Source organism: Nycticebus coucang, chromosome 13, assembly GCF_027406575.1.
Source record: "Nycticebus coucang isolate mNycCou1 chromosome 13, mNycCou1.pri, whole genome shotgun sequence".
NCBI lineage: Eukaryota > Metazoa > Chordata > Mammalia > Primates > Lorisidae > Nycticebus > Nycticebus coucang.
The window spans coordinates 18,980,182-18,999,761 of record NC_069792.1 but is presented as its reverse complement, the minus strand read 5'-3'; the positions used below and the strand labels follow the sequence as shown (position 1 = coordinate 18,999,761).

Below are 19,580 nucleotides of genomic sequence, written 5' to 3'. Positions count from 1 at the left end.
TTTCTTAAGTGTTTGGAACATAAATGGATGCTGGATATTATCAAAAGCTTTTTCTGCATCAATTGAGAGAATCATATGGTCTTTGTTTTTTATTTTGTTTATGTGATGTATTATATTTATAGATTTATGTGTATTGAACCAACCTTGAGACCCTGGGATAAAACCCACTTGGTCATGGTGTATAATTTGATGTGTTGTTAGATTCTGTTTGCTAGGATCTTGTTGAATATTTTTGCATCTATCTTCATTAAAGATATTGGTCTATAATTTTCTTTTCTTGTTGGGGCTTTTCCTGGTTTGGGGATCAGGGTGATATTTCCTTCATAGAATGTGTTGGGAAGTATGCCTTCTCATTCTATGGTTTGGAAAAGGTTAATATAGGTACTAGTTCCTCTTTCAAGGTTTGGTAGAATTCTGATGTGAAGCCATCTGGTCCTGAACTCTTCTTCTTTGGGAGATTTTATATATAGTACTTGATATAGGTCTGTTCAACATGTCCACTTCTTTCAGGCTAAGCCTGGGAAGGAGGCGTGCTTCCAAGTATTGGTCAATTTCCTTCAGATTTTCATATTTCTGAGAATAGAGTTTTTTGTAGTATTCATTAAGGATTCTTTGAATTTCTGAGGTGTCTGTTGTCATTTCACCTTTGTCATTTCTGATTGATGATATTAAGGATTTTAATTTTCTATTCCTGGTTAGGCTAGCCAAAGTTTTACTAATTTTGTTACACTTTTCAAAAAACTCAACTTTTTAATTCATTGATCTTTGACTAATTCTTTTGCTTTCAATTTCATTTAATTCTGCTATAATTTTAGTTATTTCTTTTCTTCTGTTGGGTTTAGGGTTGGAATGTTTTTCCTTTTCCAGTTGCTTGAGGTGTCCCACTAAGTTGCTGACTTCCTCTCTTTCTGTTCTCTTCAGGAAGGCTTGCAACACTCTAAATTTCCCTCTTAGGACTGCCTTTGCTGTATCCCACTGTTGTGATAATTTGTGTCTTACCATTTTGTTCCAAACATTTGGTAATTTCCTTCTTAATCTCATCTATGACCCAGCTATCATTCAGCATAAGGTTAGTTTCCATGTCTTTGTATGAGTATACAGAATCCTGTCATTGGTGAGTTCATCTTATATTCCATGATGATCTGAAAAAACACTAGGAATAATTTCTATTCTTTTAAATTGACTGAGGTTAGACTTGTGACCTAAGATGTGATCAATTTTGGAGGATGTTCCATGGGCTGATGAGAAGAATGTGTATTCAGTTTTGTTAGGATAAAATGTTCTGTAGATATCTATTAAATTCAATTGTTGTATGGTGAAGTTTAAGTCCAAAATTTCTTTGCTTAGTTTCTTACTAGAAGATCTATCCAACACAGCCAAAGGGGTGTTACAATCTCCGATTATTATTGGTGCTGGAAGATATCAAATTGTTCATGTCTGTTAGGGTCTCTCTTATAAATTGAGGAGAATTCTGGTTGGGCACATAAATGTTAATAATTGAAACCTCATCATGTTGAGTGTTTCCCTTAACAAATATGAAGTGACCATCGTTGTCTTTCCTTACTTTTGTTGGTTTAAAGCCTAATGTATTTACAGCTGTCCACCCCTTCACCCTGAGTCCATATTTAACCTTTAATGTAAGATGAGATTCTTGTATTCAGCAGATATCTGGCCTGAGTTTTTGTATTCAGTCAGCCAACCTGTACCTCTTTAGAGGACAATTTAAGCCATTCACATTAATTGAAAGTATTTATAAGCCTGGTAGTATTTTGGGTGTCAAGTTTTTCAAAAGACCAGTGGGCATTTTTAATCCTTTTGCCACTGTGGAAGTTGGGTTTTGATCAAAAATTTGAGTGATTTTACTTTGGTGGTAGAGCATTGTGCTGGTCACTGTAGAGGATGGGTCTGAGACTATCCTGAAGAGCTGGTTTAGTTATGGCAAATTTCTTCATCATGTGTATGTCATTAAAGAATTTGACTTCTCCATCATAAATGAAACTCAGTTTAGCTGGATACAGGATCCTGGGCTGGAAGTTGTTTTGTTTTAGGAGATTGAAGGTTGATGACTATCCTCTTCTGGCTTGAAAAGTTTTAGCAGAAAGATCTGCAGTCATCTAATATTCTTCCCCTTGTAGGTTATGATTTTCTAATGTCTGGCTGTTTGCAGGATTTTCTCAATTATGTTAACTTTGGTGAAGTTAATTACAATGTGTCTAGGGGATGCTTTATTTGGATTGAGTTGTGCTGAGGTTCTGAAACTGTCTGCTATCAGAATTTCAATATCTCTTGCCATGTTTGGGAAGTTTTCCTCAATTATCTCTTGGAGTAGAGCATCTATTCTTTCAGAACATTCTCATCTCCTTCAGGAATTCATATAAGGCGAATTCTTGTCTTATGGAGTAGTCCCACAACTCTCTCAGGGAGTGATCTGTTTTTGCTCGCCACTTCTCTTCATCCTTGAGTGTTTGGGAGCGTTCAAAAGCTTTGTCTTTGATTTCAGAGATCCTTTCTTCTGCCTGCTCCCTATTACTGAGGGATCCTACTGCATTTATCAGATCTTTGAGAGATGCAATTTCTTGCCTCAATTTATCCAAATCTTTGGTGATTTTGTCTTTGAATTCATTGATTTATTAAGACAACATCTGAATTACTCCTTGAACTTCTAATTCCAACTTTACTTCTATTTTGTTAATCTTATTTGCCACCCAAATTCTGAACTCAATTTCTGACATCTTAGGCATTTGTTTATGAGTGGGATCTTCTGTTGTGTCTCCTTTGTCGTACCTTGGGGGAGTTAATCTACTCTGATTATGCATGTTGTCAGAGTTTTTCTGCTGATTCTGCCCCATGGTTATTTTTCACCATTTGGCTAGAGAAGCTAGTGAGGTGAAATTGAGGGCTGCTGGAGTTGTAATTAACAACTTTACCAAAGAGCTGGGACTGGTGACTGCAGCTTTTCCGCTACAGCTTTACAAATGTCCCATTTAGTACTACAGCCTGAGACTCTAGGGACTCGCTTGGTGTGACGGGGCTAGGTGGCTCTGTCTTGTATTCATCTACACTCTTGTCCAATCCTAGTGAATCAGTGACTTTGAGTTGAAATCTTAGCTGTGGAGAAATACAAGTAATTAAGACTCCCCGCCCTCCCCCCACAGGCAACAATTGGAAGAGAAGAATCAAACCCTCCCACTACAACACAACCAGGGTACAATCTTGGAGGGTCCCCAGATCTGAACGGCCCAGATCAAGAGTTCCAAAACAATTGTCCTGGTCAGCACAAATGCAGATCAAGTGGAAGAATTCAAAAGGTCTCCAGCAACTGGACAGTAGGGGTCCACTGGCAGCTCAAGTATGACTCATGCAGATGTCCTATGTATCCAGAAATGCCTACCCACCAAAAGAATTAGTCCAGAGATGCCGGTGACTCCTTTCCCATCTTGCACCTCCATCACACCCAGCCACTGGTAACCCTGCAGGGCTGTGGCCCAGCTCTCTCTAATACTCAAGTACACCAGAGATTTGCACCTGAGTCAAAGGGGAGTCAATGCCTCCATGACCAGGCCATCTCACTCTTTTATATGTGGTTATCCACTTCTCCCAACACCAGTTATTGAACAGGGATTCTTTTCCCCAGTACATGCTTTTGTTTGGTTTATCAAAGATAAACTAGCAAGTAGAGACTGGTTTCATCTCTTGGTTTTCTATCCTGTTCCATGTGTCTGTGTCTCTATTTTTGTGCCAATACCATGCTGTTTTGATTACTGTCAACAAGTCTGAAGTCTGGTAGGGTGAAGCCTCTGACTTTATTTTTATGACTAAGAATAGCCCTAGCTATACTGGTTTTTTTCTGGTTCCATACAAAATGATAAACGATTCTCCAGTTCTTCAAAATAAATGATGTTGGTATTTTAACTGAGATTGCATTGAATCTATAGATTGTTTTTGGTAGAATAATCATTTCGACAATGTTAATTCTTCCCAGCCAAGAGCATGGTATGTTCTTACATTCATTAGTGTCTTCCACAATTTCTTTTCTTAGGGTATCACAATTCTCTTTGAAAAGTTCTTTCACCTCTTTTGTTAGGTATATTCCTAAGTATTTCAATTTCTTTCAAGCTACTATGAAGGGAATTGTGCCCTTGATTCACTTTTCAACTTGTTTGTTATTGGCATATACAAAGGGTACTGATTTGTGGGCACTGATTTTATACCCTGAGACATTACTGTATTTCCTGATGACTTCCAGGAGTTTTATGGTTGAGTCTCTAGGGTTTTCTAAGTATAAGATCATATCATCAGCAAAGAGGGAGAGTTTGACCTCCTCTTCCCCCATGTGGAGTCTCTTTATAGCCTTCTCTTGCCTGACTGCATTGGCTAGAACTTCCAGAATAATAGTAGCAGTAGTGGATAAACTCATCTGGTTCCAGTTCTAAGTGGAAAAGCTTTCAGTTTTACACCATTCAGTATGATGTTAGCTGTGGGTTTGTCATCAATGGCTTCAATCAGCTTAATAAATGTGCCACCAATTCCTATCTTCTTAAGTGTTCTTATTAGAAAAGGATGTTGGATTTTGTCAGATGCTTTTTCTGCATCTATTGAAAGGATCATACGGTCTTTGTTTTTGCTTCTGTTAATATGGTGAACTAGATTTATGGATTTGCATGTGTTAAACCAGCCTTGCATCCCCGGAATGAAGCCTACTTGATCATAATGTATAATTTTTTTAATGTGAAGCTGCAATCTATTAGCTAAGATTTTGTTGACATTTTGCATTGATATTCACTAGTGAAATTGGTCTGTAGTTCTCCTTTATAGTTGGGTCTTTTCCTGGTTTTGGAATCAAGGTGATGTTTGCTTCATAAAACATGTGAGGGAAGGTTCCTTCCTTCACAATGTTTTGGAATATGTTCTGCAGTATAGGTATAAGCTCATCTTTGAAGGTGTGATAGAATTCTGATGTGAAGCCATCTTGTCCTGAGCTTTTTTATTTTTTGAGACACCGTCTTATCATATCACCCTCAGTGGCATCCCAGCTCACCTCAAACTGTTGGGCTTACAAGATTCTCTTGTTTCAGCCTCCCAAGTAGCTGGGACTACAAGTGCCCACCACAATGCCCGGCTATGTTGTTGTTGTTGTTGTTGTTTAGCAGGCCTGGTCCAGGTTCAAACCCCCCAGGCCCAGTGTATGTGCCCAATGCCCAAAGCACTAAGCTACAGGTGCCAAGCCCTGAGCTTTTTCATTGTTGTTGTTGGAAGCTTTTTTATTCTTTCTGCAATCTCAGTGCTTGATACAGGTCTCTGTATAATTTAGGTATCAAGGTAATGCCGGCCTTATAGAAGAAGATAGGGAGGATTTCCTCCTCTGAATTTTTGGAACAGTTTTAGGAATTTTTGGAACAGTTTTTAGGAATTTTTGGAACAGTTTTGGTAGAATTTGGCTATGAATTCATTCAGTCCCAGTGAATTCTTTGTTAGGAGAAATTTTATTACTGATTCCATCTCACTGTATTACTGACCTATGCAGATTTTAAATTTATTCTTGATTCAATTCAATATAGGTTGTATATTTCTAGGAACTTAATTTCCTCTAGTTTTTCCAGTTTATCAGGGTACAGTCATAATAGTCATAATATGTCATAATAGTTCATATTAGTCACTGATGATCTCATGTTTTTCTAGAGAATCAGTATCTCCTTTTTCATTTCTGATTTTATTTGGGTCTTCTCTCTTCTTGGTAAGTATAGCTGGCAGTTTATCAAGTTTTTGAAATCTTTTTCAAAAAATTACCTGGTATTTAATTTATCCTTTGTGTTCTTTATTTTTGTAATTTCCAAATATAAAGGAAGTATAGATGTTTTTGATATATGACTTGAGTCAGGGCTGTACCTCTGACCCTCACCCAAATGGTGTTCATTGCCCCTATCAAGTGGGGTTTTGCCCTCCCCTCCTCACCCTTCCCCCATGCTGCTTGATTTCTGATGACTGTCACTTTCCCATATGCACTCCTGTGCTCACTGGTTAGTTATAATTTATTAGAGGGTACATGTGATGTTTGTTTTTCCATTCTTAAGATACTCTACTTAGGATAATTATCTCCTTCCAAATTGCTGCAAAAGACATTAATTCATCCTTTTTTATGGCTGAGTAGTAATCCATGATACACATGTAACACATTTTATTAATCTGCTCATGAATTGATAGGCACTTGGGTTGATTCCCCATCTTCACAATTACAAATTGTGCTTCGATAAACATTCCAATGTTTTATTTTGATAAAATGTCTTCTTTTCCTTTGGGTAGATACCCAGTAGCAGGCTTGCTGGACTGAATAGTAGGTCAACATTTAGTTCTTTGAAAAATGTCAACACTTTTGTCCATAAGGGTTGTACTAATTTTCATCCCACAAGTGTTCCTTTCTCTCTGCAGCCATACCAGCATCAATTGCTTTTTGAATTTTTAATAAAAGCTATTCCAGCAGGAACAAGGTGATATCTATTGTGCTTTAATTTGTATTTCTCTAACGATTAGTGATGTTGAGCATTATTTCATATGTTTATTAGCCATTTGTCATCTTCTTTTGAAAAACATCTATTCATATCTCTTTCCCACTTTTCAATGTGGTTTATTCTTCATAATTAGTTTAAATTCTTTATAGATTCTAAATATTTAGCCTTTATCAGATGTGTGGATTGTGAATATTTTCTTCTATCCTGTAGGATATGTTTGCTCTGTTGATTATTTTCTTAGCTCTGTAGAAGCCTTTTAATGTAATCAAGTCTCATGTATTTATTTTTATTGCTGCTGCAATTGCCATTTGGGTCTGCATCATAAATTCTTTCCCTGGAGCAAAGTCTAAAATAGTTTTTCCTACATTTTCTTCTAGAATTCCTATGATTTGATGACTTCAATTTCAGTCTTTTATCCATCTTGAATTAATTTTTTAAAGTGATGAGAGACAGGAGGTCCTATTTCATTCTTCTGCTTGTGGCTATCCAATTGTTCCAGCACCATTTACTGAATAGGGCTTCTTTTTCCAAGTTCACATAATTGTCTGCTTTGTCAAGGATCAGGTGGCTGTAGGATCTGGTTCTCTCTTCTGCTCTGTTGGTCTCTCTCTCTCTTATTTTGATGACTATCCCCTTGCAGCATAGCTTGATGTCTAACAACACAATGCCTCCAGCTTTGCTCTTATTGCTTAAGATCCCATTGGCTATTTGGGCTCTTTTCTAGTTCCAAATGAAGCATAGAATTATTTTTTCCAGATCTGTGACATATGACATTGGTGTTTTTTCAGAGGTTGTTACACTGATGCTGTGAATCATTTGTAGTGGTAAGAGATTTTTAATAATGTTTCCATCTATCCATGAGCATAACATAATTCTCCATTTGTATGTGTCATCTGCCATTTCTTTCCTCAGTGTTTCATGGTTCTCCTTGCAAAGATCTTTCACTTCCTTGGTCAAGTGTTTTATGGAGTATTTTATTTTCTTTGTAGCTATTGTGAATGTTTAAGTTTTTTAATTGATTCTTAGCTTAACTACTACTGGTATATAAAAATATTACTGCTTTGTGTACATCGATTTTTATACCCTGAGACTATTGAACGTTTTTAATCTATTCCAGAGTCTCTTGGTGAAGTCTTTGGAGTTTCCTAGATCCAAGATCATATCATCAGCAAAAGTGATAGTTTGACTTTCTCTTTCCTGATTTGGATACCCTTTCTTTCTCTTGGCTGACTGCTCTGGCTAGGACTTACAGCACTATGTTGAACAGAAGTGGTGACATTAGACAATCTTGTCTTGCTCCCATTTTTAGTGGGAAAACTTTCAGCTTTTCCCCATTCAGTATGATGTTAGCTGTGGGTATATCATATATGGCTTTTATAATTTTGAAATATGTTCTTTTATGCCTACTTTGTTGAAGGTTTTTATCATGAAAGGGTGCTGGATTTTCTCACTTTTTTCTGAATCTATTGAGATGATCATGTGGTCTTTGATTATGTTTCTGTTTATGCGGTGGATTATACTTACTGATTTACACATACCGGAACCATCTGTGCATCCCTGGGAAGTAGCCCATTTGGTCAAAATGGATTATTTTTGTTGGTTTGTTGTTGAATTCTGTTTGCTAATATTTTATTGAAATTTTTGTATCTACATTCATAAGGGGTATTGGTCTGTAGTTTTCTTTTTTTGTTTTGACCTTTCCTGGCTTTGATATCAAGGTAACACTGACTTCATAGAATTAGCTGAGATGAGGTCTCTCCTTCTCAATGATATGGAATAATTGTTGCAGTCTTGGTGCCAGTTCTTCTTTGTAGGTATGGCAGAATTTAGCTATGAGTCCTTCTGGTCTGTGTTTTTTAATTTTTGTTTTTGTTTTGGGTGTTTTGCTGAAAGACTTTTTATTACTGCTATTTTTGCATGTGAGCATTTAAGGCTATGAATTTTCCCCTGAGAGAATCTTTTGCTCATTATTGGTCTGTACAGGAATTCTATTTCTTTCTGGTTCCATCTTGGAAGGTTGTGTTTCCAGGGATTTGTCCATTTCTGCTACATTTTTTATTTTATGTGTGTAGAGATTTTCATAGTATTCATGGATGATGTTTTGTATTTTTGCGTTATCAGTTGTAATATCTTCTTTTTTACTTCTGATTGAGCATTTCTGGGTCCTTTGCCTTCTATTTCTTGTAAACTAGCAAGAGGTCTATCAATTCTGTTTATCTTTTCAAACAAGCAACTTTTTGCTTCACTCATCTTTTGTAACTTTTTCTTCCATTTCATTTAGTTCTGGTCTGACTTTTATTTGTTTTCTTCTGTTGGCTTTGCTTTGATTTGTTATTCCTTTTCTAGTTTCTTGAGATATGATATTAGGCTGTTAATCTGTATTCTTTCTGATTTTTGCATGTGAGCATTTAAGGCTATGAATTTTCCCAAGAGAATCTTTTGCTGAGTTCCATAGATTTGGATAGCTAGTGAACCCTTTGTCCTTAAATTTGTGGAATCTTCAGATTTCCATATTATTTCATGATTCACCCAAGAATTATTCAGTAGGTTGTTTAATTTTCATGACTTTGTGTAGAATTAAGCATTTCTCTTAAAATAATTTCAAGTTTTAATCCACTATGCTTTAAAATGATACATTTCTTGTATCAATTTTGTATGATTTTGATTTTGAAAATTTGTTAAGACATATTTTGTGGCCTAAAATATGATCAATCTTGAAAAATGTCCCATATGGTGATGAGAAAAATGTATGTATATTCAGTAGCTTGGGGGTAGAATGTTCTGTAAATGTCTGTTAGGTCCATTTGTTCTAGTGCCCCATTTACAATAGTGTTTATTTATTTTCTACTTTGATGATCTGTCCAGCTCTGATAGTAGTGTATTGAAGTCCCTGGTAAAGACAATGCTAGTATTTATTTTCTTGCTTAGCTCTAGTAAGATTTGTTTTATATATCTTAGAGCTCATGTTAGGTGTATAAATAAAATAATGTTGATTGTTATGTATTCTTATTGAATTGTTCTCTTTACCATTACATAAAAACCATCTTTATCCTTGTTTACCATTGTTGTTTTAAAGTTAATTTTGTTTGATGTGACAATGGCTATAAATACTTTCTTTTAGTTTCCATTTGTGTGGAATATTTTCTGCTAACCTTCTGCTTTGATCCTGTGTGTGTCCTTATTGTTGGATCTGTCTACTGGAGACAACAGATATAGCCAGTCTATGTCTTTTGAGTAGCACACTTAAACTGTTAATGCTAAGACATGGAATTGATATGTGGGATATTGTTCTGTTTATCATATTGGGTAGTATCACATTGCTTTGTTTTCCCTTTTGTCCTATTCTTTTTTTTTTTTTTTTGGCCGGGGCTGGGTCTGAACCTGCCACCTCCGGCATATGGGACCGGTGCCCTACCCCTTGAGCCACAGGCGCCGCCCTGTCCTATTCTTTTATAGGAGTTGTAACTGTTAGCTATTTTGGGTGATTTTACATTGGTGGGTATCTGTTGTACTGATTTGTGTATAACTCAATTCTTTATGTTTCCTACTGGGAAGGTCTGGTCATGACATACTCCTCAGTATTTGCTTGTATGGAAAAGACTTAATTTCTTCATTGACTGTGAAACTTGGTTTTGCAGGACACAAAATTCTAGGGTGGCAATTGTTCTGTTTAAGAAGATTGAACATGGGGCCCCAATGTCTTCTAGCTCTTAAGGTTTCCACTGAGAAATAATCTGTTAGTTTGATGAGATGGGTTTTCCCTTGAAGGTCAGTTGTTGCCCACATCTATCTGCTTTAGAATTTTCTCTTTCATTTTTACTTTAGCCAAGTTAATTACTATGTGTCTTGGAGATGTCCTACTTGCTATGAATCTTTTAGTGTTCAATGACGATCTTGTATCTGGATCTCTGGATCTCTGGAAACACCAGGGAAGTTTTCCTTAATAATTCCCTTGAATAGATTTTCCATGCTTTCAGCTCTTTCTTCTTTTCCCTCAGGGATACCTATAATTAGTATGTTAGTACACTTCACTTAGTTTCATATGTCTCTAAATGATTGCTTAATTTTTTTTTTGTTGTTGTTCTTTTCTCTGCTTCTTTAAATGACTGGGTTATTTTGAGAGCTTTGTCTTCAAGCTCCGATATTCTTTTTTCTCCTCAGTTTTAGTCTGTTGCAGAGGCTTTCTGTCATGTTTTGAAATTCTCTAAATTTCTCTTTCATTTCTTTAAGTTCTATTATATTCTTTACTATATTGTCTAGCTTTTTAGTGACTTTTTCATTGAGTTCCTGAAATATTTTTTGTCTTCTTTTTGTCAGTTTACTTTCTCCTCAATTCTATTCATTTTATTTGCTATCCTTATTCTGAATTCCATTTCTGTCATTTCAACAATTTTCTTATAGTTGGAATGCACTGCTGTAGTTTCATGGTGATCCCTTGATGATGTTATCTGTTTTGATTTTTCATGTTACTGGGGTTTTTTCGCTGGTTTCTTCTCATGTGAAACCTCTTTTCTTGACTCAGGGCTAATATAGGTTTCCAGTGAATCTTGGAGCTCTCTTGTTTAGTTAGAAGAATGGCAAGTCCCTCAATGGCATTTTTTATTCCTGCTCTAGAACGTAGATATGGGTGTGCCCAAGAAGCCTGTAACACAACTATTCTGATTTTAGTTTTCCTTGCCTGTAATTGCCTCTGTTTAATCCTGTGCTTAATGCTATTTGTACTGGGTTTCAGATGTTCGCCAGATAGTTGTAAGATGTTCAAGATGGGAGCTGGGTGAGACACTCTTCAGTGAGGCTGGTGTTGTGAACATTGCTTTGCTTGGGATCTCCCTGAAGAAGTGACAGTAACAGCTGGGTGAGGCTATCTAGGCAGTGGTCATGGGTTCCCAGGTCATAGTGGTTTGCTTGAACCAGGTCCCATTTTACTGGTAGTTTGAGGCTGGGGTGTCCCTGGCAAGGCACAGGGCTTTGGAACAATTCTGTCTCCTGCAACAGTGGTAAAAACTCTGGGTGGGGTCTTAGGATCTACATGAAGGGTTGGAATCTCAGGAACAGCCTCCTGGGCCTGCCAAGCACTCTGAAGGCACAGAGGTGGGGCATCAATCTTCAGTAAGAGAGCCCTAGATTCAGGAGGGAGGAGGACCCAGAAGTGGGGCTTCTGATCAGAGCCACAGAGCCAGAAGCAGGGCCATGCAAGTGGTGAGGCTGATCCAACCTGGAGGGTCAGGTCAGGACTGAGTAGACAGGAAGCAGTTGGGACCCAGAGGGCAAAGTCCTGACTGAGCAAGTGGCAGGCTGTTCTGTGTGCTTTGAGGACTGCACAGATGCCATGCCACACAAATAGAGATTGGTTCTAGTTGTCCAGAGTGTGTGAAGTTTTCTGCCTCCCCTAGAATCTGCCAAAAGTCATCCATAGCCTCCCTAGTCAGAGTTTGCAGTACCCCAGTCAATTCCTATGCTCAGATCTCATTGTTCTATAGGGAAGAGGCACTTGACTTCCTGTCACAGGCTATGGCTCAGGGGAGCCTCTGATTTACACCACTCTGGTAAAGGTGATATGAAGGCCTCTACCACAAAGCTGAGTCCTGTGTCAACCTGGCACTGTGCACCCAAGAGCCCAGGATGGCTTTAGCTGCTGCCCAGTCTCCACTTTGCCTGTTATGTGGCGCACAGACTCCAGGCAGGACTCTGCTCTATCCAGACGGAGGCCTGTGCTGGTGGAGGCAGCACTCTCACAATGCAGCACAGTGCCTGGGTTGGAGGGATGAGTGCAGCACCCCAGTGCTTAATCCTCCTGTTCTTCCCTGCACATACTTTGATCTTATCAAATTTACTTATCACCCCATGACCTTTCTTTTTTCCACACTGAGCAACCTGAGTTACTTCTCTGTGATTTCACAATGTTCCTTCTGAGAAGAGCAATCTGTACATAGACAACTGCCTCCAATTTTCACTTCTTTCCTTGACAGTGATATGCTGGCAGGATGCCTCTATTCTGCCATTTTTTAAATGTCCCATTTCTTTAGTCTCTATTTTATTTAGTTCCACTCTGATCTTTATTTATTTCTTTTCTTCTGACAATTGTTGGTTTGGTTTGTTCTTGTTTTTCAGCTGCATTGTTACATTGTTAGTTTGTAATCTTGCTAGTTTTTTTATATGGCATTAAATGTTAAAATTTCCCTCCTTGTGCTGTTTTTGTTTTTTTTTTTTTTTTTTTTTTGTATCCCACTAGTTTTGGTATGTTGTGTTTCCATTTTCACATTTTCATTTGTTTCAAGAAACTTTTTGGATTTCCTACAATATTTCTTCATTGACACTATGGTCATTCAGGAATATGCTGTTTAACATCCATATGTTTATAGTTTCCAGAGTTCCCACTGGTACCAATTTCTAGTTTTATTACATTGCAGTCTGAGAAGATACTTGATCTGATTTAGATTTCTTTTAACTCAACAAAGACTTGTTTTATGGCCTAAAATATATTTTATCCCAGAGAATGTTTCATGTGGTTTTGGAAAGAATATATATTTTGCAGTTGTTGAATAGAATGTTCTGTAAATACGTTAGGTCTATTAGGTCCATTTGTTCTAAAACGTAATTTAATTCCAATGTTTCTTTGTTGAGTTTTTTTTTTTTTTTTAAATCTAGATGATCTCTTAATGTTGAGAGTGGGTCATAAAATCCCCCACTATTATTGTATTGCAGACTGTCTCTCTGTCAATGTACACTTGAGTTGCTTTCATCTCTTGGCTGTGTTGAATAATGCTGCTGTGAACATGGATATGTACATATCTTATAGAGCTCCTGCTTTCAATTCTTTTGGATATATACTTAGAAATGGGATTGCTTAGTCCATTCCTGCTACTATGACAGAATACCTTAGACTAGGGAATTCAGAAATATAGAAATTTATTTCTCACAATTCTAAAGGTCAGGAAGTCTGCATCGTGGTGCCAGTTTATTCTGTGTCTGGGAAGGACACTTCTGCTTCCAAGTGGTGCCTTCTTGCTGCATCTTCACATGATAGACGGGGAACAGAAGCACCAAACAGGCTCCCTCATGCACTTTTATAGGGGCTATTCCCCTTCATGAGGGCAGAGCCCTCATAACCTGACGACCTCATAAAGGCCCCACTTTTACCACCATTGCAGAAACAGATTAAGTTTCAACATAAATTTTGGATAGACACAAACCTTCAGGTTATAGCATATGGTAATTTTATTTTTAATCTTTTGAGGAACTGCTATACTGTTTTCTATAGAGGCTGCATCATTTTATGTTTTCACCAAAAGTGCACAAGGGTCCTCACCAGCACTTGCCATTTTCTGTTTTGTTTTGATAGTAGTCATTCTAATGAGTATTAGATGTATCTCACTGTGGTTTTGATATGTATTTCTCTAATCATTAGTGATATTGAACATCTTTTTATATGCTTGTTGGTCATTTGTGTACAATCTTTGGAAAAATAACTATTCAAGTCCTATGCCCAATTTTTAACTGAGTTAGTTTTTTTGTTGTTGTTGAGTTGTAGAAGTTCTTTATTCTGGATATTAACTCTTTAATGGACATATAATTTGTGAAAATTTCTCCCATTCCATAGGTTGCCTTTTCACTCTGTCACTTGTGTCCTTTGAGGCACAAAAGTATAAGAATATTTTTTAAAATATTGTTGCCTACATAATACAGTATCTTCTTCCTAAGGATAAATGAAAGACAATTTTCTTAGGATTCAGTAGTAGGAATGGTTAGTTTCCTTATTAATAACTGGTTTGCTGTGATCCTACAGCTGGCAATGACAATAAGTGGCAAAAAGCTCAACTGTGGCCCAACGAAAGCAGCAGTATAGACCCTCAGTACTGCACCCAGTGCAGCAGGTTTATATTTTCCCTAATTCTGTTCCCTTTGAAATTATTTTCCCACATAATTCTTTTGAAATATTTTATAATGTGGATAGTTTTGCTACCTACCTAAAATTATTTTTGGTGGGAAATTAATTAATATTATTTGTAATAGTTATTAAAACCACTTACATTTTATAGAGCAGGAAACTAAAGCTCAGCACCTATAAACAACTTCCTGAAAGCCCCACAGCTAGTAAATCCCAAGAGCCAAGATTCCATCCAAGGCAGTTCTATGGATTTTTTCAGATACTAGGCTACTTCTCCAAGCAGTGAAAACAAATACCCATAATATGAGACAAGAAGTGTCAACTGGTGATGCAGTCACTGTGATCTCTCAGAGATCACTTTCTACAGGGCTAACTAGGGATGCTGGGCTTGAAGGATGGAGAACTGGTGAAGAGGAGGAGAATGATATGAACAAAAATGTGGCAGTAAATAAAAATATGACCTAGAAGTACTGTAGTATTAAAAGTGGAGCAGCCAATAGGCTGCCTTACCCTGGTGCTGAATCTGAACAGAATATAAAAGGGAAATGAAGCGTTAAGACAGAGATGAGAGCCACAAAATGGAAACCATTAATTTGTCGTCATAAAAATTTGGACTTAACTTGCTGGGTAGCAAAGAGTCCAGAAAATGTTTTCAGCAGGATTCTGCTTTAAGAAGATTCCTCTGGTGGCATGTCTTAAGTAGGTCTTCCTAAAACAAGAGGCTGAGAAAGTGATCTATTGAGGGGTTCTCTCAAGTGAAGCCTATAAAAGAATGAGGGAGGCAGGAGAAGCTGGGCAAAGCCAGGAGTTCAGCTTAAGGCTACTCACAGCCCGTCCCATCAAGAATTCTGGAAGGTGAATGACATCTGACATCCTGGAGCCTTATTTCAATCAGTCTTTGGCTGAGGATGAACCCTGGCACCTGTGATTGGGATAGTTCACCTCAAGAAAAGGGTGAGCTCACAGGCATCCACCTCTCACAGCAGTTGAAGGGAAAGGAAGAAAGAGAAGCTGGCCAAGGGAAGCTGGGCAGGCGCCACTCACATCTACTATGTGGCCTTTTGAAGATGAGTTGCAATCACAGGAGCCTAAAGAATTATGTATCCACATAGGAAATGTATTCCCATCTGAACTGGGATGGTGGCTGTGTAGGCAAAATAATGGCTTCCCAAAGATGTTCATGTATTCCTCTCCAAAACCAGTGACAATGCTTACCTTACATGACAAAAGGGGCTTCTTGTGATTAAGGCTAAAGATCTTGAGAGGAAGAAATTATTTAGATTAAACCAGATGGCCCCAATCTAATGGAATTCCATAACAAGAAAAAGCCATTCCTGACTAAAGTTAGAGGGAGATAAGACACTACTGGTTTTAAAAACGTGGCAAGGAGCCCATGCACTAAGGAATGCATGGTGGAAGCCTCTAGAAACTGGAAAGGACAAGAAAACAGACTCCCCCTAGGATGGAAGGAGGACAGCTCAGATGCCACCTTGATTTTATTTGTCTCAGGAGATTGATGCTCAACTTCTATACTATAGTGCTCTAAGATAATAACTTTGTGTTGTTTTCATTTGTTACAGCAGCAAGATCGTGGCTATAGAAGGGAAAGGAAAGACTAATGAAAAAGGAATTGATAGAGTCCCTACAATAAAAATCAAGCCTTACATTAGTAAAGTAACTTTATTCTCTGTTTCACTTTATTTATTTCAATACTTTTTTAATAGAAAATTATAATTTATTTAATAGAATTAATAATTCTTGTTGCCTTTCTCTGAATTCATAAAGTAACTTTAAAGACCACAGACAAAATGAATCTCAATGAAATTATAACTGAAATAAAATATGACAGTTAAACATCTGTCTTTTATAAAAGTTAAGAAAAAGATATCTTTAGTGAACTCTGAAAATTGTTAAAAGTAAAAGGAAGAGCTATATTTATTTTTATTATTACATTAAAGACATATGTACCGGGTGAATGCAAACTGTAAACCATTCTAATTGGCTGTTTTATAGTAGCTGGCTGCCTGATATATACTTTTTCTTACTAAGGAAAATTCAGGACTGTGAGCTCCGTGATCACCAGAGGGTGCTATGGGACAGGCTGTTCTGCTCAGACAAGGGTGCTCTCCAGGGTAGTAAAGGATGGTGGCTATGGCTCTAGAAGCCTGTAATTCTGGCACATTTAAAAATTAGATGTGAGAGTGAGGTCAGTTTTTTGCACTGAGATATGTATTTTTTCCTCTAAAAACTTACAACTACTGGCATCTTCCTCAGTAAAAATGAAAAATAATAAGCATGTAATAAAATTTATCAATTTCCATTAAGTCTTCAAAAATAGAAAATATCACTAAATACAGTGGCTCACTCACAACTATAATCCTAGCTAGCTCTCTGGCAGAGGGTGGCGGGGGACTGCTTGAGCTCAGGAGTTCAAAACCAGCCTGAGCAAAAGTGAGACGCTGCCTCTACAAAAAAAATAGAAAATTATCCTGGCAGTTCCAGCTATTCAGGAGGCTGAGGGAGGAGGCCCACTTGAGCCCTAGATGTTGAGGTTGCAGTGAGCTGCGATTATGTCACTGCACTCTAGTCTGGACAACAGAGAAACCTCAAAACAAACAACCTCCAACCAAAAAAAATTGCATCACAGTCTTATGCAATTTAGTTAAATGGACACCCCCTGAACTAGCACTGGGAAGACACAGGGTGTAAGGGGGAGGCTGTGTCCTAAGGATGGTATTTAACCAAGTGTCAGGGCATCCATCATTTACCCAGTGAGGACGAAGTGCACTTCAGTTCAAAGAATAATTCAAGTTCTTTAGCTGACCAAAAAAGGTGTGTGGATACCAGTGCCACTGCAAGTGAGAGCACAAAAAAAGGGAAAGGACGGGAGCCAAGCAGGGTAATGATCCCATACAACCTAATTTACATCTCAGCCAACCAGGCTTTTACAGAATACACTGGTGGGAGCAAATGAACCCAGAAATGGTGAAGACTATATCTTTGTACTTAAAATGAACATGGACCATAACTACAAGAAAATGGATTATTAAACTGCAAATTGTAGGGAAGATCATGGTATAAGAAGACGACCAGCTGGGGAGAGACCATAGAAACACACAGAGGACTAGAAAAGCAGGACAAGGCCAAGAGACCCCACTGTCACTCACTGCACCTGCTACTGGGGTCAACAGGGAGGTTTGCATGCACAGCACAGAGAGAGATGAAAATAACTTTAAAATATTATGATGGCTTATTAAAGGAATTCACATTGAAATACATAGTCACAAATTTTATTTATTTTTTAGTGAGTCAGAAATCCATTTTTATGGTACAAAATCTAAAAAGTATTCCTGTTCGTAGTAGAACACTAACTTTATGTAAAAATAATATATTCTATAATAGTGTATTAATATGTAATGTCAGGATTTATTAACATATGATCCTATTATTAGTACAGGTTAATATCCCTGACCTGAAAATTTGAAATCTAAAATGCTCCAAAATCTAGAATTTTCTGAGCACCACATGATGCCACAAGTAGAATATTTCACGACCTACCTTATTTGACAGGTCACAGACAAAACACAGTCAAAACGTTTCATGCACAAAATTATTAAAAATACTGAATAAAAACTATCTTCACGCTATGTTTATGAGGTGTATACAAATTAATTTTATGCTTATACTTGGGACCCATCCCCAAGGTATCTCCTTTTGTATGGGAAAATATTCCAGAATACCATAAAAAAAAATATGAAATCTGAAATACAAAACATTTCTGGTCCCCCAAATTTCAGATATGGGATTTCTTATTTTACCTGTATAATACTTTCTATCATTTTCTTTCTGGATATGTACCTAGCCACCAAGCCAAATTTCTGTCCAGAAAGATATCTGGACCCATATTCACCAAATATTGATAATAGCTATTTCCAGGTGCTTTTCCCCTTCCAGCTACACATCTGAGGATTTTTTCAGCCAAAACAACATATTGCAACAAATTGAAAGCAGAAGAAATTAAAATGCAACAGTTTCCATAAAACCAGATGTTAAAGAGATTTTCAAAAATCAAAAACAATGTACTTACTAACTTTTAGTTTTAGAAAATAAAGAATTTTTATAAAAGTGTCACTTACGCTAAGGTAATCACTGTTATTTTAAAATGAATAAACATAACATTTTTTTCAGTTTTAATTTCTCACATGCTTATATCTGTAATAGCAACATAATATCAATAAAAGAATCTAATATTAATAGATATAATCTACATAAATCAAAACTCTTTGAGTTCATTCTTACTTTTAAGAGTGTAAAGTGGTTCTGAGATCAAATATTAAGAACTTTTTCCTCACTGACTTCTAAATGTATAGCTCTAAATCAAATCTCTACCCAGAGCAGTAACTCATCTAAACATTTCAATAGACAATTCAAAATAAACAACCTAAAAGAGAACTCTTAATACTATCTCAACCTGACAAGTTTGCTTTTTCCCTTGTTTTGGGGGGAGGGGTGTTTGTTTTTTTTTTCAATTTTGATAAATGGCAAAGCAGCTGACCTATCTGCTCATCTCCCAAACCTAGGAATCGTCAATGACTTACGTCTTTCTTCCATAGCTCCCACATCCAACCATCAGCCAGGTCCACGGACACTCCCATCAAAATCTATTCCTAATCATACGACTTCTCACCACCTTTATATTGCTATCACCACAGTCCAGAGAGCACCATCATATTCTTTTGGCATATTGGAATATTAAAACAAACAAAATAAGTTTCTTGAGTAAGGTTTCCAAACAGGAAACTGTAGAAAATCACAAGTGTCTTCCATATCATCATCATCATTTAAATACAGGCAGAATCAAATAATTTGCATACGACGACGTTAGTTTTTATTCTTTAGTACAACTATTAAGTGACTACAATGATTCTGTTTTCTCTACCCAAATTCTAAAGGCACTCAAAAAAGTAGTGACATACATTTAATGCAATAACTTTCATAAAAGGATCTAAGCATAAAACTTTGAAAGTTTTAAAATGTTGTCACCAGGCCAGGCACGGTGGCTCATACTTGTAATCCTAGCACTCTTGAGAGGCCGAGATGGTTGGATTGCTTGAGGTCAGGAGTTCCAGACCAGCCTGAGCAAGTGTGCGACACTGTCTCTACTAAAAATAGAAAAACTAGCAGGG

General features: G+C 37.1%; 1 protein-coding gene across 1 annotated transcript in view; it reads right to left on the bottom strand.

The window, feature by feature from the left end:
* Positions 1-19,580, bottom strand: part of C13H8orf34 (chromosome 13 C8orf34 homolog) — a 408,836-nt gene that overhangs the window by 278,270 nt on the left and 110,986 nt on the right.